At 36.9% G+C, this 27332-nt stretch overlaps 1 protein-coding gene across 1 annotated transcript in view; it reads left to right on the forward strand.

Moving 5' to 3' along the window:
- Positions 1-854: 854 nt before the first annotated feature.
- LOC115623206 (glucose transporter type 1) overlaps positions 855-27332 on the forward strand; it is a 139365-nt gene continuing 112887 nt past the window's right edge. Inside the window, exons 1-2 of the mRNA XM_030517430.1 lie at positions 855-899; positions 3311-3678. The gene's annotated coding sequence lies outside the window, so the exon portion shown is untranslated. The remainder of the gene's footprint in view (positions 900-3310; positions 3679-27332) is intronic.

Here is a 27332-nt window from a genome sequence, read left to right on the forward strand (position 1 = left end):
ACATGCCACCACACACCAACTCAGCATGTTGGGCATGAGTTTCTCATCGACAAGTTTCAGTTTTCTGCGGGCAATGCACAGCTGTGCAGGACGATGAAGATGCCCACTAATATTTAATTATGCCTACAAAATTGCCGCCTAACGGCGCTTCAGGCTAAGAAGCCCTTCCCAGTCCTGGCTTGCCACGATGGCGTTAATTTGCACCTTGAGTAGGCAGGCAGAGCGGTGCTTGAACATTTGTCGTTACTGCCAGCCTTCCTTCGTCCTTATGCTGGCATATTGTACGTGCATGTGTGTGTGTGTTTGTGTGTGTGTGCTAAGTGGCCGTATGGTCTATGCAAAGAGTTGACAGATTGATGAGGCCTGATTTGCCAGCTCAATAAGAGTGCCACTTCAACAGTTGTTTGGCAGCGAATTTATGATTAGCATCATCATCATAATGTTCCTCTACCCAATGCGGGCCCTTCACAAGCCGTTACGCGTCACAAAAAGCTTGCTTTTTTCTTACAGTGTCGCTTTTTCAATATGCGCGCGCGCTCTCTTCTTTCACATTTGATGCATTTTTCACAGCAACTCTGCGCTGTCAAATCTAAACAGGCTGGGCCGATAGCAAGTGGACAGCACTGCTTGTCAGAAATAACGGTATTTTAGCAAAACGCGCGTGCTCTCACACCCACACATGGCCAGAGAGACAGAGAGAGTGAAGCGCCGCCTACGCTCTGTCAGGCAGGCAGGCATCACCAGCAGCAGCAGCAGCAGCAGAAGAAACGGCTAAGCGCGCCAACATAAGCGCCAGAGCTTCGGGATGCCAAGCAACGCGCACACCTGACCATTCATGTTGTGGCGACGGTGAAAGTCAGACGTGTTGAGCGCATTGCCAATCCGGAAAAATTCCAACAGTGTGTTTTGTATTTACAAGAAAAAAAAACAAGAAAGGAAGTAGTTGCAAGTTGTGGCTAAGCAAAGCTCGTGTGTGTCTCCATGTGTATGTGTGCAGAGCTTGATTTTTATTTGAAATTATCAATGTTTGACAACAACAACAAATTCTGCCAATTTGTTTAAAAATCAAGCATTCACAAGCATGCTGCCTGCCTGCCTGCCAGCCAGCGTACTCAGTCCTGTGGCGCTCACCACCCGCTCTCATTCGCTCTTCAATGAGTGAGCGAGCGAGAGCTTTTGCTTTTACTTTTGGCTTTGCGGGCTGGCCGCCTTCTTACTGAGTTGAAGCTTATTGATTGTGTTACGCTCGCAGCGCTTACTTGTTGTTGCTTTCAATGACAAATAACGGTATTTTCGCATAAAGCTCACACTCATAGAGTTTTGCGCTCTCTTTTGCATGCTTGGCTTGACTCTGGCTTTGGCTCCGGCACTGGCGCTGACGCTTCGCGTGCGTGCGTGCTTTGGGTAAATTTTTCACAAATTTTCATTTTCAGTTTTTCTCCGACTGTTTTAGGGCGGTTCCGCAGGCAGAGGCTTTGGCCATAGTACAACTCTAACCTGTATGTGTGTGTGTGTGTGTTGTATGGGTATGTCTGTGCGTGTGTGTGTGTTGCACGCGCGTCTTTCTATCTGTGTTTGTCAGCCTGTGCGTTTGTTTTGTGAATGTAAAAAATTATACAAAAATAAAATAAAATTAATGCAAAATTACCAAAAAATAATGCAAGTGAAATGATCAAAAAAACATAACAAAAAATGCAATCATACACACATAAATATGTCAAGTTGTGGAAATGTGTCGTCGTCGCCGACGTCCATGTGCAAGGCAATCACCAGGGCAGTGGCAGAGGCAGAACGTAGAGAAGCAACAAAATAGAAATGAGGAAAAAAACATGCCATAGAGTAGAAGAAAAAGAAAAGTAGGAGCGAAGGCAAATGTTTTGGCAATGTTGTGAGCGCGTGCAAACGAACAATTGGCATATACTATAAAAATATTATGACAAAATTGTACAAGTGCTCCCTGCACACACACACACACACTCATACAGACGTGTGTGGAGGAGGAGTGTGTGTGCGTGTGTGTGTTTGTGTGCGAGCAATATAAAGCTTTCTGTGTAAAATTCAATAAAATGCGAAACTGCAATTGCCAAGCAATTACGCCAAAAATGTAAAGGACGAGGCAAAGCCACAAACGCGCGCACACACACGTATCTACGTATATATATATATATATATATATATATATATATATATAAATATATATATATATATATATATATGTATATGGATTCGTAACACACCGACATGCTACACATGCAAACGAGCGCAAATGGCAGACAGGACAACCAGCCAGTGAGCCAGCCAGGCCAGCGCCTTCATTGCGCGTAGTTTTGATTTTCTCTGTGGCTTATTTTCCACTGATTTTCGCAGGCGCTTTCAGTGTGTGCGTTTGGATCGGCATATGCGTGTGTGTGTGTGTGCGTGTCCTTCGCTATCGCTTACGCAGGCAGGCTGGCTGGCAGGCTAGCAGACTGACTGACTCGACTCGACTCGACTCGGCTCGCCTCGATTGCCAGTGCCTTTCTGCCTCAATGATGTTGTCCTGCTGCATGTCCTCGCAGACTAAGCGTCGCTTTCTCCGCAGCTCACCAAACCAATGAATGCGTATTCAATGAGCAATGAAATCCGTGACACATTCGTGTGCTCTGGCTTTGTTGGTTGTTATTGTTGTTCGTGTTGTTGTTGCACTTTTCCATTTAATTTATTTTTTATTACATATTTTCGCTTTGTTCTTGCCAATGATTTCCGTTTTAAATAAAAGCGACATTAACACCATAACCTCTGACATTTATCTTGTCTGGCTTCAGAAGCTGATGCTGCTGCCCATCTTTGTGGCTGCTGCTGCTCTTCGCCTATCCTCGCCCTTCCTTGCCTTGCCGAGCATAGCTTTTTGTGTTAAATGCTTTTCAAGTGCACACAGACACACACACCCACAAATACACATTCATGCATGCAAACAGGCGCGCCAGCCGAACATGTGCGTCCTCTCACACAAACACAACAAGACACACATACAATGTACGCGACATACAGACAGGCAGACAGACAGACAGACCGCCGAATGTCAGACATTGCGACCGACATATATCCCTGTATTTTGTGCCCACAAAATGAAAGCAATTCATATATTTGGATTTGGCTTTTTTATTTGGCTTTTTGTGTTGCCATTGCTCTCTTGGCCCGGTTGTCTATGTGTGTGTGTGTGTGTTGTGTGACTGTGAGTGTGTGTGTGTGTTGGCATTCGTTCTATGTTTGGCCATGCACTTGCATTTGTGTGGCGAATACTTTTACAAATGTCGGTTTTAATTTTCAGCAGGTTTTCATTAATTGGTGCCAGTGTGCTCAAAATAATACATAAAAATAAAACATAATACAAAATAAATAAAGCAAATTCAACTGAAATTCACGTGCTCGCGAGTGTGTGTGTGACAAAATGAACAACGAATAACAACAACAATAATAAGAAAGCATCAAATATAAACAATAATCAAGCTGCTCGTTATAAACTAAAATTAAATTATTGTAAAGCAAATTGTGCAATTGTGCCTTTAAGGGGTTAACATCAAACGCGACAAAAAAAAAACAAGCAACAAACAACCTCTAAATTAAATACAAAAATTAAAGACAAAACTCGTTCATGTACTCGAATTAGCGTTGTAGACAAATTTATTGCATGCAAAGGTAAGTGAAAGTTCAATTAAAATTAAACAAATATTTTGACATAATTCCGCACAAATATGTGCATTCGATTACACAAAATTAACATAGTTAGTTACAAACTAGCCACTTGTTTGTTCACATGATTAAACTAATTGAACAATTTTAGTTGATTTTGGCAGAGAGCTGCAAATTTCAAATACAAGTACGATGTAAACCAAAATGTAGTTGAAAGTTATTTGTGAATCTGTTGCAAATAAACTCTATCAAACATTTTAATTAGTTCAGTTAACACAACAAATTCGATAAAGTTCCTCATTGCGAAATTTATGGGCAACAACTCTAGCTGTCAGTTGCAATTCGGCTCGCAAAATGGTTAGTTTAATTAGTTTGTCGAAAGGAATATTATTTTGTAAAAAGCTACGTTGCGTAATTTTCCCATTTCATATTTAATATTCATATTTACAATTCTGCAGTCGTAATATAAATCGGCTTTGGAAGGCAGCTGTCGTGATTTCATTTCATTTCACACAGCAAGTCAATTTTGGCCGCTTATCTCCGAACCAATCAATCTAAACTGCTTTCAAAAGTATGCATTATAATATACTTATGTATTTACCTTTCAAAAAAATCCTTAAGCTTCAATCATTGACATCCTTATACCTGTGCATATGAGTGGAAATGTCGATTGGGTGGGGACTTAAATCTTATGTGGTTATTACAATAAAATAGATAGGACATGAAAATATTATGGGACTGTGTGAGTTTTTTAAAATGTTTTATATGACTTTAGGTATTTTTTCGGATTAGAGAAGCTTTATAATAAATCATGGAATTGAAATTCAATTTTGTATATATCCTCACTGTCTATAAAAATGAAATAATGCTTATCTTTTAGGTAAGGACACTGCATTTAAAAGAACCAAACATTTACCGCAATTAAAGAATAATTCCTTGGTTCAGTTTTGATTTGTGTAATAGACAGTCAAACATAAAAGACATATAGCGGGTAGACCCATATGAAGCTTTTGATTACAGGTATAGACATTTGTAAGATCTTTAATTTGGTCTAAGTTATGGTTAATAATAATTGATTATTGTCAAGGGTTTTACAAATAAAGTACCTTATTTTTTCAATCGAAAAGGCAACAAAATATTTTAAGCCGAATTTCTGCGGCCAATAAAAGCAAAACTCATCTAGTACCCACAGCTAGCTTAACTGCAGTAATATCATAAATCGCGTATATATGTTTCTTATATTCAAACAGTATAACTTGATATTATAGTGTATATAGAGGTACAGAAAATAATAAATAATATACAATGTTTTTTTAAATCAACAAATAGCTTCTCCTCCATTTTTTGTTTTTAAATAGACTTTTAAACCATACTCCAAACGTATTATAAAAGTGAATTTTTATTTATTGAAACTAATAATAAAAACAATTAAAGAAATGGTAAATTATAATAATTAAAATAAAAGTATTATCAATTTATAAGCGACTCACTCTCTCTTGTTTTTATTCTCATTTTTTCACGTTAAATTAAGTTTTCCTTTTGTTGTCTAAGTGTGATAAATAAGTGTCATTAATATTATTATTTTTTAAATTGTACACAAGTTTCATTTTACTTTACTAATTAAAGACTATTCTTACTGTCAGGGCAGGTTAGCTGGCTTTTTAAGATTATTATCGCTTGTGTCAGTAATTCCAATTACAAAAATCAACTAATTGTTTTAAAAGTAATTTTTTATTCGTGAAATATTTTCAACTATTTTGTTATTAAACTTGTAATTTCTGGCGAAGACTATATCTTCGAACATTTCGCAAAATGCTAACGTATGCAGCCAATACTAATTTGCCTTGGTATAGAAAAATATGAGGCAAGGCTTTACTGTTCTGGCGCATAAATAAATAAACCCATTTTCGATGTAATTCCACATTTAGTAAATATATTAGGGCAGCAATCTTAAAATCGTAGCTGCAAGTAATGCTGAATGTAAACAAAACTAAGATGCGGGGTAAATTTGTATAGGTAGCTAACTTTGTTACGACTTTGTGAACTTGCGAATGCGAAATACTTCACTTTGTATATTTTGTTTACACAATTCATTGCAATTGCTTACACAATTCCTTTCCCGACTTAAGCCATAATTCTCATTTCGGTTTGTTTTGCTTTACTAGCCTGATCCCAAAGACAAAGGTATTATAGACGTTGAGATACAGAGAGAGGGAGAGCGGGACAGAGATGCAAATAATTGTGTATCTGTATCGGGTCCTTTGTCAACAAATTCTACTCAATGAGTGGGCAGAATGTTAAAGAATTCTGAAAATAAAGTATAAATTCCGTACGCCTTTAATTTAATTACACAATGATGAGGACGATGAAAATAATATAAAAGCTAACACACAACAATTAAGGGCCTATCAAAATTAATTGCTTGGTGCTATCATGAAACGTTCAGGCTGACCACAAAGCTATGTGAGGCGACGACTCTTTCACCAATTGGGCCGAAAAAAAACGAATTCTTTTATTTCTGCTTCTGCCTCTTCATCTTCAGCTTCAGCTGCTTCTCGGTTTATTTTTGGGGCAACATAGAAACACACAATGCATCATCATATCGATTTACGGATTAAACATACACCGAAAATTTCCTAGCAACTTATCCTTTATAAACAGCCGCTGGACACGCACGTAGACACACACACACACAGGCAGACAAACGAGCGCAGACAAAGACTCAACCCTTTGGTCAGAAGATGAGAAAAAAGTGTAGCATAATTTTTGGGGCGCCCATTGCTCATTGATGGGCTGTTCAACAAAATATTGTTTGGCATTTTACAAAAAGTCTATTAATAAAAATAAAAAGCAAAAATCAGTGCCGACAACGGGAAAGGGGAGTGGGGAGAGATAAGGGGATGTGAAAAAACACTGGACCCTCCTTAAAATCAACGTCAGCAATACAAAAGTAACAAAAGCAAGAGTTGAAAATATGAAACCGTTGCTTGAACGGGGTCGGGTCGCAACTAAAGTTGAACGAATCAACTCAACTCAACACAACTCGACGCTGAGCTGAGTGCGTTTACTTAAGCAATCAACCCAAGCCCAAGCCCGACTCTCAGTCCCAGTCCCAGTCGCCGTCCCTATTCCAGACCCAGAACCCAGACGTATAGGCGCAAGCACAGGCCTAAGCCAAACCCAAGGCGCAAATACACACAAAGGATCGTACAAACACACACTGAGAGGCAAACACACAGATAAAGGCGCACACATATTGACGGTTTTTCGTTATTACAAAAATCGGCCACAAAGTTTGTGTGTCAGTTGGTCTTCGGTGTCTGTGTCTGTGTGTGTGTGTGTTTGTGTTGAAATGAAAACCCTTTTTGCCGTCGAAACGAATTTAGCCAAAAATCGCAGTGCATTGTAAATGTGTTCCTGCCTCTAAGTGTGTGTTTGTATGTCTGCCTATGTATGTATGTATGTATATGTATGTGATAGACAAATACAAATAAAGCATTTGCTGAGCTGCCTGCTTGCTTGTCTGTGCGCCATCATTCCTCTTTTTGGCTAACATTATTTGTTTGCTTGTTGCTGCTGCTTCTGCTCTTGTTGCTGTTGCTGTTGCCGTTGTTGTACCTAGTTCATGCTCATGCTTTGCTACAATGTTTTCTTTTTTTCGAAGCAGTCTTTGCCAAAAGATGAATGTTTAGTTTTTCAATTTTGAAACGAAATCAAATCCGAAAACATTTGCACGCTCAAACAGCAGAAACACAAGACGTGCAAATGTTCCCGTCGACAAGCAACACATACTTGTACTACTTAGAACATACAAACATTTATAAATATACGTGTACATATATGTAAGTATTTACACTAAAGAAAAAGCTTAATGCTATTTCTTCTTGGGATGTTCAAATTGAAAAATATATATTCATAGATCTTTCTTAAGTAATAATATGCTTAATTGTTTTAAATGTTGGTAATTTTTGTTATTATTATTGTTATTAATAAAAACTATCTTCGGGTTTTCCAGTTTTCCAAACTTTTAAAAGCCTATGATTTCTATGATTTATTTGAAAAATATATTACGCTCTTTGTGGTGGATTTTGTTGTCGCTACTTCAAACTTTTGATTAGAATTTGTTACTGACACAAAGAATTAAATGGATTCTAAATCCCATTGTGATTTTGATGAAAACTCAAATCTTATTGCTATATCACATTTATAAAAATAAAAGCTTTGTGATTATTATTTTATATTAAATTAAATATAAATAATTATTAAATATAATAATACAACTTTTATAAAGGAAACACTTAAATAATTATTCTATATAGTAAAAAACTATATAATATGATTAGTCGAATAATTGTGTAGCTTACTTTATGCTCAATGTATATTCTTAATAATTTAAATTTAAAAAGCCTTGTTTAAGAAAATAAACAAGACTTCTTCAGCTTCAAAATATGGACACATTTTGAATTAATAAGTATGTATATCGACTTAAAAGTATACACATATAATGTACATATGTAGAAGTATATATAATGTAGAACATATAGAAGAATCGTGGCATACCAATACTCCAAATGATGATGATTTGTAATAGATTTTTATCTGTACTGCTTGCACTGAGACCGCAAGGTCTTCGGTTGATAATGTTGCCGAAATTTGTTTGTAAAATAAAATTATACCCCAATTATATTTATTTATTTATTATTATTTTCACAAAAAAGCAATATTATCTCGACCGTAATGAACAAAACATTTTTAGTGCTTCCTTCCGTTTTTGTTGTCAATATTTTTATTTTATTTATTTAATAAATCAACAAATTATGCTGTCGATACATATTACAATAACTATGACTTATAATATTATAAATTAAAATAAATAAATGTAATAATATTACCTTAGAATTTCAACTTAAAATATATGTAAACCTAAGAAAAGCAGTATAATGTCTATTAATAGCTCTGACACGCTGGTATAATTTTATTTGCCATTTGTCCAGCTATGCTTCGATTTACAGCTATACAAGTATGTTGTCAGAGACATTATACAAGTAGACCTAAAAAACCCATAAAAAAAGATTAAGTAGAGGAGAAAAATGTATTCTACTTAACAGCTAATTATAAATATTCCAAATATGTGTGCACAAATATTCCAGTGTCTATATGTTGATATAATTGGTGGGCTTGTTGTTTTAAAGTAACTCTGATTTTCTTAGAGTGTATTCACATATACATATGTCTGGTGGATGGGACTAACAACGCCTTGTTGTTGGCTTTCAGCATTATTTGCACCTTTTGCTTTGTGCCGCGACGCCAGCGCTAACATCATCGTATGTTTTTTCTTTTCTTTGCGCTGTGTTGTTATCTTTTTGTCTTTTGGTCTTTCTGCACGTATTTTCGTGTGTTATATTTTCTGTAGCTTTTTGTCTGCTCTTTGCGTGCTTATGTGTGTGTGTGTGTGTGTGTGTGCCAGTTTACGAGTGTTTGTATGTGTGCGGTGTGTCCTTTTTTGGCCACAGCCTCGTCGTTACCATGCCAATTGGGAATTGTTGTTGCAACTTCAAAGCTCTCAGTCGCTCCGTTTGCCGCCGCCAACGTCGTCTTCATCTTCATCTTCATCTTCGTCCTGTGCTTGTTGTTTGTTGACTCCTTGTTGTTATTTAGTACTTTTGATCCTTTTTATGCGTCGTCGCCGCCGTCGCCGTCGTTGTCGTCGTCGTCGTCGCTGTTTTCGCTACACAAATTTTTGGTATCTCACGGCTTGCAATTGTATCTGCTGGCCTGTATCTTTTATACGTGTCGCCTTTGTATGTATATGTGTATGTGTATGAGTATGTGTGTGTGTATCTTTTGGGCGTTTTTTTTTATATACGAGTATTTGGTTGCTGCTTTTCGTTTTTGGGCGCATTGGCATAAATAAGTTTGTTTGCGCATGTACATGTGTACAGTCGGACCTCAATTAAGGCGGCTTTCAAAACGAACTGAAATACTGAGCGAATAGATGTGGAGCGCAATCTGTTAGATAATCTTTGAAGAGTTTAATAATATATGGGAGCTTAGTACAAATTGTATCTCTGAGAAAATCTGTGTAGAAAATATATTTAAATATGTAGTAGCAGATTGAAATGTTAAATTAAATGTAATTGATTTAAAAATTAAATAATAAATAAACAACACTTTTTATTGATGAATATCTCTAAGGAGCTTAAGTATTTCAAAAAATAAATGCATATAGCATTATTTTTATAGTAGCTATTATCAAATGTAAATAGTGTCTAATGCTAATCAAGTGGAATGGTCTAATATGGGTTAATCTTATTCAACACCAAGTATTAATATGTGGAGAAAATGAATAGAACTAATTTTTAGAGTAAAGTAAAAAATGATATTAAATTAGTTATTTTAGTAATTAGGACTATCATTTATTAGCGTTCGATAAACAAGCTAGAAATATTTTTAATGGATTAGATTGTGATTATCATGTATAAGGAAATATTTTATTAATATTAAGATACAATGTTAAAGTAGTGCCAGCCCGTCTTTTGCATATGCTATGCACAGATCGTGCGTATAGATAATGGTTATGATAAACTAAAAAGTGTTTGAAACTAAGCTTTGCTTAAGATATTTTAGTGAGCAATCAAGCAATTTTTTTTTTGTAATAAATACAGTTGAAAGAAATAAATTGGGTGATTTTATATAAAACTGAAATACATACGCACTCTCAAGGGCTCACTGTACATATGTAGATGTAGGTGTGTGTTGTATTGTTGCCTTGGGCTTCGTGGCATTTACGAGCCACTCACTATGCCTGTGGCTGCAGTGCAGCTAAATCGCGTCCACATCGCATTTCCATTCACACCGAACATTCACTCGCTTGGAGTTGCAGGAGGAGACTCTAAGAGAGTCAGAGCCTGTAACATTTCTTTTATGATTTTCTGTGTTTTTTGTCGGTTCTTTTCGTTTCGTTACGATTCGGCTGTATGCGCATAAAATATTTGTCAGGCTAGGCGCACGTTTACCATCAAAAATCTAGGCTGCTGTCTGAGACTGTGAATGAGGCTGTGACTGCGACTGTGACTGCGACTGCGACGCTGCCATTTCGACTGCCTTCGACTGTTGGCATATTGGATTTGTGCTCCATACAGCCGACGGCTGTAATGACCCCCCATTCTCTTCTCACACCACTCGCCAGCCATTAATGGGTGTTTGGCGCATAAGACTTGAAGCCTTTTCGGCCATCTGACATACGAAACGTGCTTTAATGTGTGGGCCCAGTCAACGGCATAGGCAAAGGCAAACGTAAACGCAACGGCAACGGCAATAGCAACAGCAATAGGAATGCCACGCCCCGGCATTATGCAAGCCAATGCCAAAGGCGAGCTATCCGCATCAATTGTATGTTAAGCGTTGGAAACACCTACACATGTCCTGCTTTGTGTGTATGTGTGTGTGTGTACGACGATAGCCTTGTACACTTAAGTGATGTTTCTGAATGCGTCTGCGAATTGAATAAGTTGCTTGCTGTTCTTATCTGAACACAACTCGATTTCCTGTTTAAATTTTCTTCAGAATATACATTAAATATGAATTATTATAATTTAAAATTGTGAATATGAGGTCTATCAAGATATTTAACTTTATTCAGAGATATGCAAATTAGTATGTTTCGTCCTTTTTTATTATTATTATTATCTGATATTCAATTAAGTTTAACTATTTAAATAGTTCACAGATAGCAGGCATCAGATTGTCATTTTAGCATTAAAAATTAAAAAGTTTGGACACACTTGCTCATAAATAATTCCAAGAGCTCAAGCTTACTATATTTTCAAAAAAAAAAAAAAAACATTTTTGTTGAAATAAGATGGTTCTCATAGTATTTTGTCAATGAATGCATCCATAAAAGCGGATTGCGATTTCTTTAATGTCGTATATGCTGAGAGCTGAGTCGGTTTCGGAATGCCGACTTTTCTGCTCACATTAACTTGTCGAGAGAAGGCTGCCAGAAGGATGGAGACATCAAAATTTTTTACAAACATCGGTCTTAAGCCTAAGCAGGTAGAGCTGTATGTAAGCATAATAAGAAAAGTGTAAAAACATACACGTCTTATTTGTGTGAAGTATAAAATAAATAAAATTATGTAAGCTAAAAGGATTATTAGGACTCATTCGATTGGTGAGCTATTGACGCCAAACGTCTATGCAGCTTTTCTAAAAATATACAGAAGGATAGAATGATAGAACTACTAACTGAAGACTAACTATTCGAAGAGGCTTGATTCAAAAATATCGTTCTTTGTTGTCAAAGTTCACATACTACTAGCTGAGTGAACATTTTTTAAAAAAGGTTTCTCGATAGCTTGCAGTTTTATATCCGAAACATTAATATTTTTAAAAATGTGTTTTTGAATAATATACGTTGACGACTATTTCTATACAAATATTGAATAATGATATTAAAATAGTCGTAATATTAATCGAATAACATTTGAGATCGGCTGTAAAAAAACCAAATTGTGTAAAGTATTTAATAAACCTTGCTGCTTTAAATCAAGATTAAGACTTTACAAATTTAAAGAGAAATTTGCAATTCTCAAATGATCTTAAATTAATTTAATTTAATTTAAGAATTTAAAAAAGATTAAATATATTGTAAAATATCAAAAACAGTCTATCATTTATTTGCTATCGGGATTGGCAATATTTTTTTGGAATTCTTTATTTTTATAAATTAACTATTGTTATTAGTACTTTGTAAAGAATAATTTTTGTAATTTGAATATATTTGGAAATATGTTTGGTGCTTAAATTCTACTTAGAGTTCCACTTGAAAGACTTCTTTTGGTTTTTCCAATATACATATTTTGATTTAAACCATGGAAACCGTTTTCTGGATGCATTATTATTTAAAACAAATAAAGAAAACAATTCACTTCATAGCAAACATTTAAACACCAAACATTCCTTCTCAACATTAACTTATTGATGAATTGGTCCTTGCGAATAGCAACAAGACATTGGCATACAAAAAGCAAACTTTACCTCGCTTTCTCCTCTCTTGTTTGAAGTTTTTATGGGCATGCTGTTCAACCAACTGTATCAAAACTACATAGTACGGGTATTCTATATTCATTGATATAATATTCTGGAAAATATTTCCCTTTTATCCATTTCAATAAAGTTGTTGCCGAATGTGAATGCAATGGCCACATTGTCTCAATGAACGTGTATCGTGTCTCACCTGTAGGCATACATGTGCACACATTTATAAACACAGTAATACATACATACTGGTATTGGTGGTATATATATATACTCTGTAGTATGCGTATGTAGATGGCATATGTATATACTTGTATATATGTGCGTATGCGGAATAATTTGTGGGAATTTTTGGCACTGGCCGTAGCGCACCTAACGAACTGTGTCATTTACACTTTTGACTTTATTGTGAAGTCGCGCGCAGGCTCAGTCAAGTGCGCGGATTGGTTTTTGTGGGTCTCTGGGTCTGTTGGCCTGTGGGTCTCTGAGTCTCTCCACAGCTCGCTGTTGGTTGTTGAACGTTGGCTTCTGGCTCGCCGTGTCAAAGTCAAAATATTTGCCTCACTTCGCTTCACTGCATCCACGTTTCAGGTTTCGATATATACATAGTATATTCTTCTTTTTTTTCCTCACTGACTCTATTGACTTTTGATGTCGTCGCTGGCGTCGTCAGCTCTGCCTGCCTGCCAGTCTCACTTTTGTTCGATTACGCAAAACCAATAATGAAATGACTTTTGGTTTTTGATTGTCAAAACATTGTGGGGTAAAGCAAAAGGCGTACATGAGACCGAATCGGCATCAGCATCAGAATCGGAATCAGCAGCAGCAGCAGCAGCATCAGAATCTGAATCTAAATTCAAATCCAAATCCAAATCCGAATCCAAATCCAAATGCTGCGGGCTCTTTTCACTGTGTGCACGGCTTTGTTTGCATATTTGCGCTAAAATTCACGCTCTATTAATGTTGCGTAGCATATAGTGCTGACAGTGTCCCTGTATTGGTATATATATATATATATATATATAGGTGTGTGTGTGTAGGTGTAGGTGTGTTTACGTGTAAAGGGCTCACTTGTACCCTGTCAACATTGGTGGGGAATGTTTGCATAGCCTGTCACATCGCAGCGCTGCGTTGCTGGCTTGGCTGGTCCCTTGATTTGCCATTTTAATTAGCCGGCAAAGTTTGTGGCGCTGCCAATCAAAACAACTGCTAAAAAAGCCAATCGTGCGCTCTCTGCTATATGTATGTGTTACCCTGTGTGAGTGAATGTTTTTTTTTCCTCCCCGGCGGCTGCCTTCATTTTATTTTTTGCCATAACTTCGGCTCATCAAAGCCATAAATAAATATACGAGCCACATTCACAAGGCATTTGCCTTTGTGTGTACTTGTGTGTGTGTGTGTGTGTGCCCATTTCGCCATTTTGTTTGCCTTGCAGCGCCAGCGCCCTCCATGGCCCCATCCCCCACCACTTCTTTTCAGTCGCGGACTCCACTCGAATTGACATTGTCTTTTATTTATGTGCGCGTTTATTTTGCCATATGGGTATGTTTGTAGGTATGTATAAGCATATATGTATGTATGCATGATTGGTTGTGCATGTATTGGTGTGTGCATTGCTTACATATGCCACACAAGCACAATTCTAAGGCAACTTTTCTGGCTTCGTTTTCTTTTGTTGCTGTTGTTGTTGTTGCCGTTTAATAAATATCTCAATCGCTTGTACAAGCGGCTTGCCCTCACCTCGTACGCTTCCATCAAACCACCTATTGCCCCATATACATACATGTGAGCTGTGTGTGTGTATGTGTGCGTATGTTTACATAACGGCGCCGCACAAAAGCCAATGGCTGTCTGGCAGTTTGGCCATATTTAGTTACCTATATGATTTCATATCGCATGAATTTTATATAAATATATAAATCGAATTGGCTTGCACACAAGGCAGCAGCAACAATAATAGCAACAACAACAACGACAACAACAAGGAATTGCAATTTTTGCTTGACTTGATTCAGATTTTTTCTCCGTTTTTTTTACTTTTTTATTTTTGCTGCTTTTGTATAAATAACATTTATTTGGCTCATTTGGCTGTTTACGGCCAGGGTGGCAACAACACCAACAACAATAACAACGCGACGTCGCCGCGCTGGCTGCACAAGCGAATGCCAAACCCTACGCCTCACCGCCCAGCCCCGCCCCGCCCCTCACATCACCATAAGCATTTTACTCGCTACCTTTTTCGCCTGCATGTTTATTTTTAAAGGCATTTTTATGCGCTGAACCACATTTATGTGTGCACGAGGGGAGCTTGGAAAATTCGCGTCAAAATCTGCATAGAAATCATTTCCTTACCCAATTGATATCGACAAATGTTGAGCGCAGTATGAGTATATAATAAATAAATTATCGGATGTGATTGAAAATCTCTTCAGACATTTTTGTTTAATTGTGATCTTTGAGTTGCAGCTTTTCGTCATGCATCCATCTTTCATTTGTACCTTAGGGAAAGAAGTATATGCACATAGATGTTTTTTAAATGAAAGTTAATATTATAAGCAAAACAAACAAATTGGACTATATTTTTAATATTTAATACGAATAATTAGATGGGTTAAATTTGAGATAAAACTTTCAAGTCGCTTAAACTTATATTATGTAAATTAAGTAAAAAATAGTTCTTAGGAAATAAATATGTATGCATTTTTCGTTTTTGCCTCAATTTGTTTATCCTTTTGTTAATTTTTGACCTTATATAGTTTTAAAAAATATATGAATGAGATCTTAATTAGTTTATATATGTATGAATGTGGTTTCAATTATTTTAGACACTAAAATAAAATTTTAATTAAGCAAACTGGAAAAAATATAAAAAAAGCGACAACTTCAATATTGGGAAGTTAAATCAACGAAAAGTGTTTGACCAATTATTGATGTGAAGAACCTTTATTTTAGCTCATAAAAATATATTTTCAGACAAAAAAGGCAGACTTATCTTTATGAATGAGATCTTAATTAGTTTATATATGTATGAATGTTGTTTCAATTATTTTAGACACTAAAATAAAATTTTAATAAAGCAAACTAGGAAAAATATAGAAAAGGCGACAGCTCCAATATTGGGAAGTTAAATCAACGAAAAGTGTTTGACCAATAATTGATGTGAAGTACCTTTATTTTAGCTCATACAAATATATTTTTAGACAAAAAAGGCAGACTTATCTTTATGAATGAGATCTTAATTAGTTTATATATGTATGAATGTGGTTTCAATTATTTTAGACACTAAAATAAAATTTTAATAAAGCAAACTGGAAAAAATATAAAAAAAGCGACAACTTCAATATTGGGAAGTTAAATCAACGAAAAGTGTTTGACCAATTATTGATGTGAAGAACCTTTATTTTAGCTCATAAAAATATATTTTCAGACAAAAAAGGCAGACTTAAATAAATAAAGATTTTGGAGTGTTGGTCTGCATCGATTATTTACTATTCTCGACTGCCAAACCACTATTCATTAGTTATTTATGTACTCAAAAAACTTGAAAAAAGTTTGAAATATTAGTGATAGTGATTACAATAAAACTTATTGCCAAGTTCAGTTTAGAGTAATCCAGAACATCTTTTAGGAAGTGCAACTTCCAATGATTTATATCCGCTGTAACAAAATAGTAATGCTTATTTCATTCATTCAAAAAATTTAAAATTTGATGGACTAATTTTGAGAAACATTTTTTTAAAGGTAAAAGAGACATATATATTACATACTCGTACAGCATATGCATTTGATTTTTCTTCTTGGAAAAGCTGAACATTTTCGTATTTTAAAAATGTTATAAAAATGTTGTCGAAACTAAAAGTAGATGCAAATTTTCATACAAGCAGTTAACGGTTTTGTTTCCAAAGCCTTGATATTTTAAGATTTGTTTGAAGTGTTTTTTAATCATTCGTGTAACGTTCTATATCATATATATCAGCTATTGGCAACAACAACTAACATGTTGGAGTATTTCGATGGCCGACAATTTGTAAAGTTTCCCTTGGGGGTATTGCCAAAACGAACTGAACTGAAATGAAGCATGTTTTTGTGAAAAAGTTAGTTATGTAAAAGTTATTTTTTTGTACCGTCAACTATTTATCATTACATACTGAAATGGAAGCAGTTTATGATTGTGTTGCTTTTGAAGCACTACTCTCATGGATATTTTTGTTTATACAAGTAATTATAAATAAACAGTACTTGTGTACTGTTTTGAAAACATTAAAAGCTTCACTCGTCGGCCAGTTACACACTATTTTCGTATTTTTTTTTATCGTAATTACAATCTCATGTGTAACCGATTTTCACGCTCAAACTATGCACACAATTTTAATGTGATTTTACTTGCGGAAATTTTCGCATAAACCAAAAAATGCTTGGCGCATATGAGAGTTTATGGAAAAGTGCTGGGGCAGCAACAACAACAACTCCAACTACAACAACAGCAAAAATATTGTAGGACATCATGTTGAACAGAATGGCAACCAAATTAGACAACATTTAAATGCTGAAACCGAAACCGTGCGGCAATTTTTTTTCTTCTTTTCCTTTTGCCCGCCATTTTTGTATATATTTTGTTGTTGTTGTTGCTGTATTTTTTGGGTTAGCCGTTGGTCAAACGCTTGGGGAATAATAAATAAGTGTGCGAGCGTTCGTTATGCGTATACATATGTGTGTGTGTGCGAGTGTGTGCTTGTCCGTGCCAAATATGCATGTGGCCCGACCATTTCATAGTTCATTTGTAAAAGGGGCGCTCTGGCTCGGCTGGAGTCTCAAATTCGGGCTGGCAGGCAGTCGGTCAGTCGGGCAGCCAAGCATGGCGTCCATTTGTTGGGGATCCTCCTGGTTAGGCTCCAGTGCTTTTGTCGATGAAGTGTGACGCTTATTAAACTCAATTTAAAAGAATGGCGGTTCATTTATTTTATTACTGCTGTCAGTTTTTGCCATGTCATGTGTACCAAAAGAACAAGCTCGTAAGCAAAGAAAAAAGAAGACACAACTCTAGACAAGCCGGCAGTGGGAGAGCGAAAAAAAGCATAAAGTTTCAGGCAGTCGGTCAGTAAAGTAAACGTTGATAGTGGCGGCGAGCGTACATTTCAGGGCCAAAATTAGTAAGTCAACTTGAGTATGTCGAGATATGTGAGAGTGTGTGTGTGTATTAGCATGTATGTATGATTATGTGTGTGTGTGTGTGTGTGTTTGTGTTTGTGCTAGTTTTTGCGGCTTGCTGCCTAAAGGATAACAACCATTTGTTATTGATATTGACAGTTGGAAATAAATGAGCAATTGGCAACAAATGCGTTTTGGCTTGAGCTAAATATAGTGGCAGGACTAAAAGCCAAGAGCTTTTGCATACATTTTTATAAGCAGTTGAGATATATAGACAGATAACACACATGGCCCCACATTGTGAGGAGCATGTGATTCTATGTGCCAGCAATTTTCTATTCATATCCCATTTTATAGCCACAAAAATGTGCATAGAGGTGAGGTGAGCATTTGTTTATTCATTTGTATTAAATTCTGTTCTATTTATATTTTTAACAAGAAAAGAAACCTTTTAATTTCATTATTATGAATACCTGTTACAAAAAGCATAGCAAGTTTGTGTAGCAGAAACTCAGAGATTGATTTCCACAAATACCACATTGATGCTTGTTTATCTGCGATTGCTTTCTATTTTTATGATGAAGAGATATGGAGAGACCCCATTGAAAATGTGAATGCCTGTAATCAGAATATTAAAGTAGTTCCAGACAATATGCAGCTATATTTTTAACAAAGTTTTTGCACCACAGTGTGCTTTAGTACTACTATTATTTTGAGCACAGCTGTATATCAAGTGTACATAGTTAAGTATCAACTTGAATACATACATATGTTTCTTTAAAAAAATCTACTTGTATATTCTATTCTATTATGTTATATTCTATTCTATTTTATTCTTTTATTCTATATTTATTCTCAAGGAAGTCTGAATCGAAATCAGTTTTCATTTTCAGAGTGATTTGTTTTTTGAACAACAATCAGTCACGGTACCCGTTTGAGTGTAATAACATTTGCTAATCGAATGTGGTGTTGATTTTTATAAATTCATTTATTGCTTATTTGTAAATCATTCGATATTTTTTTGTAAATATTAAGCTTATCACATCATCGACATACGGCTGCAATCTTTCATTGTCTTCCTCAACTCCCACGTGCCTCTTTAACGATTTTCCGGTTTATTACTATTGTTGCTTCTCTGTCCAACCTTCCTAAAGATCATTACGCTATATTTCTGTGCTTCTGGGGACAGATTCTCAAACCACTTAGCCCAAAATACTATATTCACACAAAATTCATTTTTGCAAGACACCGACCGAATGCCAACACTCCCCATGGCTGTGCTATCTACAAGTGTCACAACATTTCCGCACATATATTACCTGCTTTTTCACATCCATATAGTCCATGCGAAACATTAGATAGATTACTTTACATTACATATGTGAAATTTGGCCGAACGGTAGTTTGTGTTGGGCTTGGGCGCTGCTTATCAATGTGTTGCGAGCGCACTAAAGTATGCTACACTTTTTTACGCGCTCTTTATTATATTTGTACTTTTTGTGATATATGAGTCGCAGCTGTTATGTAACACCAAAATATGAGTGTGGATGAGTGGCTGAGTGTTTGAGCGTTTGAGTGTGTGTATGTATATGTGTATGTGTGGCATAACTCACGTTGAAGTTTATTTACAAAATATAAAAAATGATGCAACAACAACAGTGGCAGCGGGCGAGGTAGTGTCAGTGGCAATGGCAATTTTTCAACAGTGCTACACATAAGTCTATCTACCAGGCAGCTGCTATAATGTATTTCCTGTTTTTGAAACGCGCTCTCAAAATCACACACTCACCGTTGCACACACACGCACACACACACATGGAAATATTTGTGGAGAACGACAAAAAGCGGATATGAACGTCCATCGGAAATGTTCCAATGTGCAATGTGCTTACCCTTAGTGAGTATGTGTGTGTCTGTTCTTTTTGCAGTTGTTGCTGTTGTATTCGTTCGCCTGCTGCATTTGGTGACTTCCAACACATGGCCAGCACAGCACACAGCACAGCCCAGCTTCATCATCATCCTCACTTTTCTGTCTGTTTATGAGCGCGCGCCCCGTTATCTCTGCACGAGACTAAGAAATATGACCAAAAGCGCCACATGAGCTGCCATTAGAAAGAGAAATCGAGAGCAGAAAAAAGAGAAAATTATAAATAATAAAAAAGGAATGTATAAAACGCGACATTGCCCCATTGCTTGTTTTTTTTATTTTTATTGTTTTTGCAGCATATTGCAGCGGAGGTGGCGCTTGGTCGAGTGTCATTGGCAGAAAGTCGCCCTGCGCTTCTTCTGCTTCATCATGCTACACACTCTCAGCATGTGTGTGACTGTGTGTGTGTGTGTGACTGTCCTGCGCAAAATTGAAAAATACGCGCGATAAAACGCTTGACATGCCGCGTAATGCGTTGCAAATATATTGCCAAAGTTTTTGCCGACATGCCGCCTTTGTTGTTGTTGTGACAGCACAGCGTGTGGCACTTACACACACACACACACACACACATACAGACCAATAGAGACTCATGGACAGCATCGTAAAGTTTCCAGCTCGGCCCCGTTATTATTCATTATTGAACTGCCATTTGGTCTCTGACACTCGCCATACGCTGCATTGATTTTTAGTTTCTATTTTATGCCTTCTTCCGTTTTTAATATTTAAACGCCAGGCTAAGACTAATTTCATATAATTTGGCATTTGACTGTGCCATTAAACGGCCGCAACTGTGGGCCAACTTTTCGGTCCATAAATCGGTGAGCTTCATGCTACAACAACTACAACAAAAACAACAAAAAATGCAAGAAAAATGAGCTCCACTAACTATGTCATGTGATTTGGCAGCAGCAGTTGAAAAATGGGATTAGGGTCGATGAAGTAATAATGAGTAATTACATACTCTACCATTTAACTGGATCTACTTTCAGTGTCCACTTCGAACTCTAAGCTACATTTTGCCTAAATTGAAAAGTTTCTTTTCTCCATTTAGCAATACATATGATTGCTTGATTAATAGTCTATATACCATATCTATTCGATTGCCCCAGAAACTATCTACTACTACTACTACTAAGTATTAGCTATCTTTAACAATTGTGGGAACTGCATACATTTTATCAGAGGATAATTGCAGGAAATACAATTAATAATGCAATTCCTTATGAAAATTGATGGATAATTGAGTCTTGGTGGTTGTTCAATTTGCATTTTTAATCAGCTTCGACCGATGTGAACTATAAATTATTTACATTGTAATGGCAATTTACCGATTTCGATCGATTTTTTGCGCACAATTTGCGCTCAATAATGCAGTTGTTAACAGAATATTGAAGAACAAGTATTTCACTTATATTTAAATGCTCAGAAGGAACACTAATATATCAGCTTTCATGATTTGTGGTGGATATGTTTAGTTTATATTTTCTAAAATTGAATTATGAGACCGCAGTGGCGTTCATAAGTCTCGTATTTCAAAACTAAAAAACGGAAACAACCCACCAACAATTAACACTATTTATATATTTGTCCTTCCGTTGCTTTCTTGGTTTAAGGTAATTTTTATAAAACAACAGCGATTGGAAATGTTTTTAATAAGACTTGAAAGTCCGTCCTCCTTCCTACCATACTTTATTTATTAATGGTCTCTATAACCATTTCTTTATGTCAACTGATATTTTGGCGACATTTTTAAATCAAAAGCGAAAATTACACCAACTGTCTTAGTTCGTTGTCGGGAAGTGACAATTTTTAATTGGTTCATTATATTTCTTGCAAATACAAAATGTTTGGCTCTGAATTTAATTTTTTAATGCTTAATTGTTATGTAATATTTGTTTTTATTTAATTACAAAACTAAAACTACTTTTATCGATGTACATGTATTGCATTAGTCAGAAAATTTAAATTAAATTGGCGAATATCAATCATTAGGCCTTACTTTCTTTCTTTTCAGTCACAGATTTTAGTGGGCTTACCACCTTAACAACAGCTTATTTACGTTTGTATTTATGTCTAAAAAGTACTTGCCGCGATTGCTTTTTGATTAATGAAATGTATTTTTCAGCTCAGAGCTCAGAATGATATTTCATTTCGGGCATGCCATTTGACTTTGTAAAGGGTGTGGGAAATTCAGCGTGTCGCAGATTAGGATTTTCTTAATTCTCGTCGTGCAGTTTGCAGTTCACAGTTAGCAGTTCACATGGACCATAAATATGAGACTGCCGTTAGAATTTTTCGTGTGTCGGCCTCATTGGGCTTGGGACAATCTTTTTTTTTGTGTGTGTGTGTGTTTTATTTTCTGGTACTGGCTTTGACGTCACTTTAATTAATGGGTTAATGGGCAGCCGCCGGTAATTAAGCGACTTGTCATTGCTCTTTTAGCTCTCGCTTATACTATCGAGCTACATCACTTGCTCCCTCTATTTCAGTCGACTTTTCTCTCTGTCTCCCTGTATGGCTTTGGTCGGCCATGCTGTGCCAAATGAATTACGCGTTTGTTGCCTGGCGCACCAACTAACTGTGAATTGTGGCGCGGCATTGATTTAATATTTTATTTTAATTAAAATGTTGCCGGCGCGTATAAATAAAATGCCACGGGCGTCAACAGGAGGTGGCGGCAGGGATAGGACGACAAAAGGGGGGCGGGCAGGACGTGCGATATGCGCACTTGGCATTAACAGTTTGCATTTCATTTCGTTTCATTTCATACTCGCATCATATCGTTGTGCTTCATTTGTGCACTTGCCATGGTAGGTGGCTGGTATACAGCCACTAAGTAAAAGCATTATCATGCTAAAATGTCATAAATTAATTGTATTGTAATGTGTCTGAGTGGTGGGTGTTCGTGTGTTTGTCTGTTTGTGTGTGTGAAGTGTGTCATGCCATCGTCGCGGCTTTAATTAAAGTTGCTTGAATGGTTGTATATACGTGCCATCCAGTGGCATGCCGCAAGATTTTTGAGTTGCCGCTGTGTCGGTGCTACGGCTGGTGCCGCATAACGCTCAATTAGACAATAACTAGATGCTGCAGCGTTGCGTATACGCAATATGCCTGCAGTTGCTTGATGACTGGCCGCGATACGAATGCGGCTCGAGTCGCCAGCGTCGCGCCATTCCCGACTATCTTCATTTACGTAATGTAAGCAATTTGCAGAAATTGCAAGCAGGCCGCCACCTCCATCGCCATTGCCATCGCCATTGCTGCTGCTAGTGCTTCTGTCTAACAAAGCGCCGGCAATTTCGCAGATTAAACTGCTCCAAAGTGCAATTGGGCGCAAATTTGTGTGCGGTCTGCAAAGTTTTGCAGCAGCAGAACACAAAAAAAAGAATATAATGGAAAAAAATAGAAAGACGAGAGTATGTAAAGCGTAAAGGGGTGCAGAGTAAATTAAGATAATGAAGCGTCTGATTTAAGATCAAATGGCTGTGTAGTTAGAAGGCAAGTGGAGGCAACTGGAGGCAACTAGAGGCAATGGCAATGCCAGGACAGGACAAGGCTAGCCAGCCGCATGGCAGCTACTCCATCAACATCAGGCTCAGCAGCCTCAGCAGCTTCTTTAACTGCAGCCACTCTGTCCCCGGTCTCTGCGTTTGTTGCAAAATTAAAATGAAGATGAATTATGTGCAGGAAATAAGACACGTCAGAGGGCAAGGCGAGTGGCAACCCAAGGAGCTGCGCTCTGGGCTTTATGCTTTGCATGTGTGTTTGTGTGTGTGTGTGTGTTGGTGCGTGTGTAGCCGTCCAAGAAATTCAAACTTAATGCGCGTTCCATAAATCAGTATCGCTCCCCAATGATCAATGGCTGCTGTAACGCACGTTGAAAGATTGAAGACACTTTTTGTGCCACGTCTTGTCTTACAATTGCTTCAATGTATTCGTGTGCACGTGTGCGCGCCATTGTGTATCTCTGTGTATGTGTGTGTGTGTGTTTCCCGCTTTATGACGTCAATTGCCCATGTTGCCAGCGCAACGTGCAACGTCAAGAGTCATGCGCTGCACACTGGTTCAATATTCTCCAACAAAAATTGCATTTTAATTTAAAAATTTAACATTTACTTTAGATTTAATTTTCTCTTAAAATAATATTAGGCAATTCAAGCGGACAACATTTTTAAATTTCATTTGAAAGCTTTAAAAAAATGTTTAGCCGGATAAGCTAATATTTTCAAAAAGAGAATAAAAACATGAGTCCCATAATTACATATATTAAGCATTATGCTTGAAAATAGTCCATAAAATTTATAGACTATGTTGTATAGTATATATTATGAAATTATAACATAATATTATTCCATATCTCTCTATTGTAATATAAAACATCTTATAGTAATCTGTATCGACAGACTAAATTGTTGATTTTTTTAAATACAAAAAATAAATAGGAATAAAAAAAATTAATACGAAAGAATGTAAATATACATTTGTATATTCTACCTATATTACAAATATTTATTTTTCTGAGAAAAGCTCGGAAATCCAGTAAGTGGAGAATTAGAAATTCAGGTAAGGATTCACCAGCGATCCTTGGAGACTCTCAAATTGTGAATCGGCAGCACAGTCTGATAAATCTAAGTATAATTTTCCTGTATTATTATTTTATATCAGTATTATTTTACAAAGTTGAGTTTGGTATTCGACGTTTGTGCTTCTGGCCAAGTGTGCGGTGGCTGGCTGAGTCTCTGGCTGGTTGGCTGCTTACTTGCTTGAAAGGGGCAGCAACGAGGGCAGCATGTTAAACCAACAGCCAACAGCTTCATCATTGTGTAGCTATATCAGCGGATATGTACCTGTGTGTGTGAGCCGGAGACAACGGCAAACCAATCGCCATATCGATGTATGGCAAGTCAAGTCAAGTCAAGTCGTCGAAGTTGTCGCTCGTGCTTTCTCGTCCGCAGTCGTCCTCGGAGTTCGTCGTCGATGTTGATGTCGTCAACCCGTCTAAGGTTAGCAAATGTGCATATGTATGTGTGTCTCTGTCTGTGTGTGTGTGTGTGTGCCGGAATGAAGCCATGAACGGCATTTGCGGCATGGCAAATATTACAAACAATGTGCAAAGTGAAGAAAAATTATGCCCCAGTCAAGGAATTTATATTTATTCCCCAGCGGCGAGCAGCCAACAACAAAAATACAAAAAAGCAGTAACGAAAAAAAGGGCAGGGAATTGGAAAAACGAAAAAGGTCATCAACAATGGGATGTCGTCCTTTAAAGCTTTAAGTTCAGCAGCCTACCTAACTTTGATTTATGCGCTGACTTTAACATGCTCTCTAATCCGCTTTTTGGCACAAGTCAAAGGCACAAAGGCCCAAAAACGTTTGGCACAGATTGTCAGGCCGAAGATAGAAGGACAACATTGCAGTTGGCGCACAAAACGAAAAGTGCAATACAATTTTTACAGAAGGCCACAAACATTTATACTTATACGACTTTCAAAGTATACGAGTATGTATATGTATATGTAAGAGTAATGTGTATTTTGCTCTTCTTAGGCAACATTTTTCACGCGCCAACTAATGCGGCGACTGTCCTGCCACGCCCCATTCGCAGACAGTGGTGGCCTGTTGGGCAGCTGCTACTTAAATGCTGACAACGCCCCTAAATGGCTCGCCCATTGCCCACATTGCACACTATTAGTTGCAGCTGCCAAAAGTGATGAATGTGTGAAATGTAAACTTTGTTACGCGAAATAAAACAACGGCCGCCTTTACGGCTTGTCGAGCAGTTCAACAGCACCAGGGCGGACGGGGCAAGGCAGGACGGGGCGGGGCAGGGCAGATGTCGAAAAGTGCCAGCGCAAAATGTTTTGTGCAAAACCTCAGCCAACAAAAAAAAAACACACACACACAACCCAAAAACCAGAAATACAAAAAAAATATAGAAGGTGGTTGGGAAGAGCACAAAACGCGCATGCAAGAAAGCAACGAGCAAAACTGAGCTGAGCTGAGCTGAAATGAAACGACAGTCGGACGGACGAACGGACTAACGGACGGACGGACAGTCAGACAGCAGCCGCCTGTCGAAAATTGCAATTTTTTTCTTCTTCTGTATTTTGTACTTTTGGTGGCAGCCGCGTTGGTGGTGGCGGCAGCAACTGAAAATCCAATTAAAGCGGCTGTCGTTTGTGGGTGCGTTGTTGCTGGCGAATATTACGTATACGTAGCCTTTTAAAAATGGCGCGTTGAGACATCATAAGCGAGATTGCAACTTTGTCAGACTACGTGGCGTATGTGTAATAAACGATATAGTTTTTCTCCTGTTCCTCTACTCCACTCCTCTTTTGTTCGCATTTCATTGCACGTGGTTTTTGCCTCAATTTGCTTATCCGTGCGTAAAACTTTCTTAAACCGCCCTTTCCGTTACTATCGTCCGAAAGGTGGCTTACATTTTTGACTAAAAGCTTATACATTTTTTAATTGGAGTGAGATGCAGTCTTTTTGAATATAAAGTTCTTTTTATATCAATTGAATGCATCGCTTACTTTCTATAATTATTCAGCTCATCCTCTTAAAATATTTCCCCGAGTAAATAATCGAATTACCAAAGGATTGATAAAAACAATCAAACCCTGAAAGTTAAAAATTGGTTTCCAATATATTTGAATTTTTTGTATGAGGTTAACAAATAGTGGTATAGTTTTAAAATCATAGTTCCCTCTTTTTGTATTATTAATAATCCTTTTATTGATATCTCGTAAAACTGATTGAATTTGTTAAAGCTGGAAAGGATTCGATTACGATTGCACTTTCGTGCTATTTAAATATATTGTATTGTTTTTTATTTATCTTAAATGGTTGAATCAAATCGAGAAAGACGAATCATACAAAAAGATTTATTTGTAAGATCTATATTTAATTACATTTTAAGTTTATTTTTTTCCTCCTGATTTGCTCGAATAACATGTTAATATTTGTTCACAACTTGCTATAAAAGGTACATTAAAACATAATTAAATAGGAACATTTTCAATCAACGTTAGCTGCACAAAGGCCGTCTAGAAATATCACTTAGACAGGCAAAAAAAAAGAAATCTGTTGTGGTGTATGTAAAACATATTTTTCAATAAAGTTGTGACCAAAAATGATTAATCTTTTCATAAAAAAATGTGCCCGAACTTGGGTTATTTAGTGGGGAAAATAGATCAGCATTCTTTTCTTCTTTTCTTTGCCCCATGACTTTCAACTTGTATCAGCCATTACTCATTGGAAGCAATGCGCCAAACGACCCTCTAATGTGAAATAAATTAAAACTAGTCATGTACATTGTTCATTAGAAGCGTTATCTTACGCTAATCCATACAAATAAAGTTCATTGAAGTTTGTGGCAACGCACATCAATATGTGACACATCCGAAATGAGAAAAACAGTCTGTACCTGTGCAGCCCACACAGCCCACACTGCCCAAAGCCGGCAGCCACCAGCCCACAACCTAGTCCTTTCCATTTGCCACGCCCGTTAACAAACATCATTGCTGCAGAAAGCTGTGCG

This window comes from Scaptodrosophila lebanonensis, unplaced genomic scaffold (assembly GCF_003285725.1).
Source record: "Scaptodrosophila lebanonensis strain 11010-0011.00,11010-0021.00 unplaced genomic scaffold, SlebRS2 tig00000043-arrow-pilon, whole genome shotgun sequence".
In the NCBI taxonomy this organism is placed as follows: Eukaryota; Metazoa; Arthropoda; class Insecta; order Diptera; family Drosophilidae; genus Scaptodrosophila; species Scaptodrosophila lebanonensis.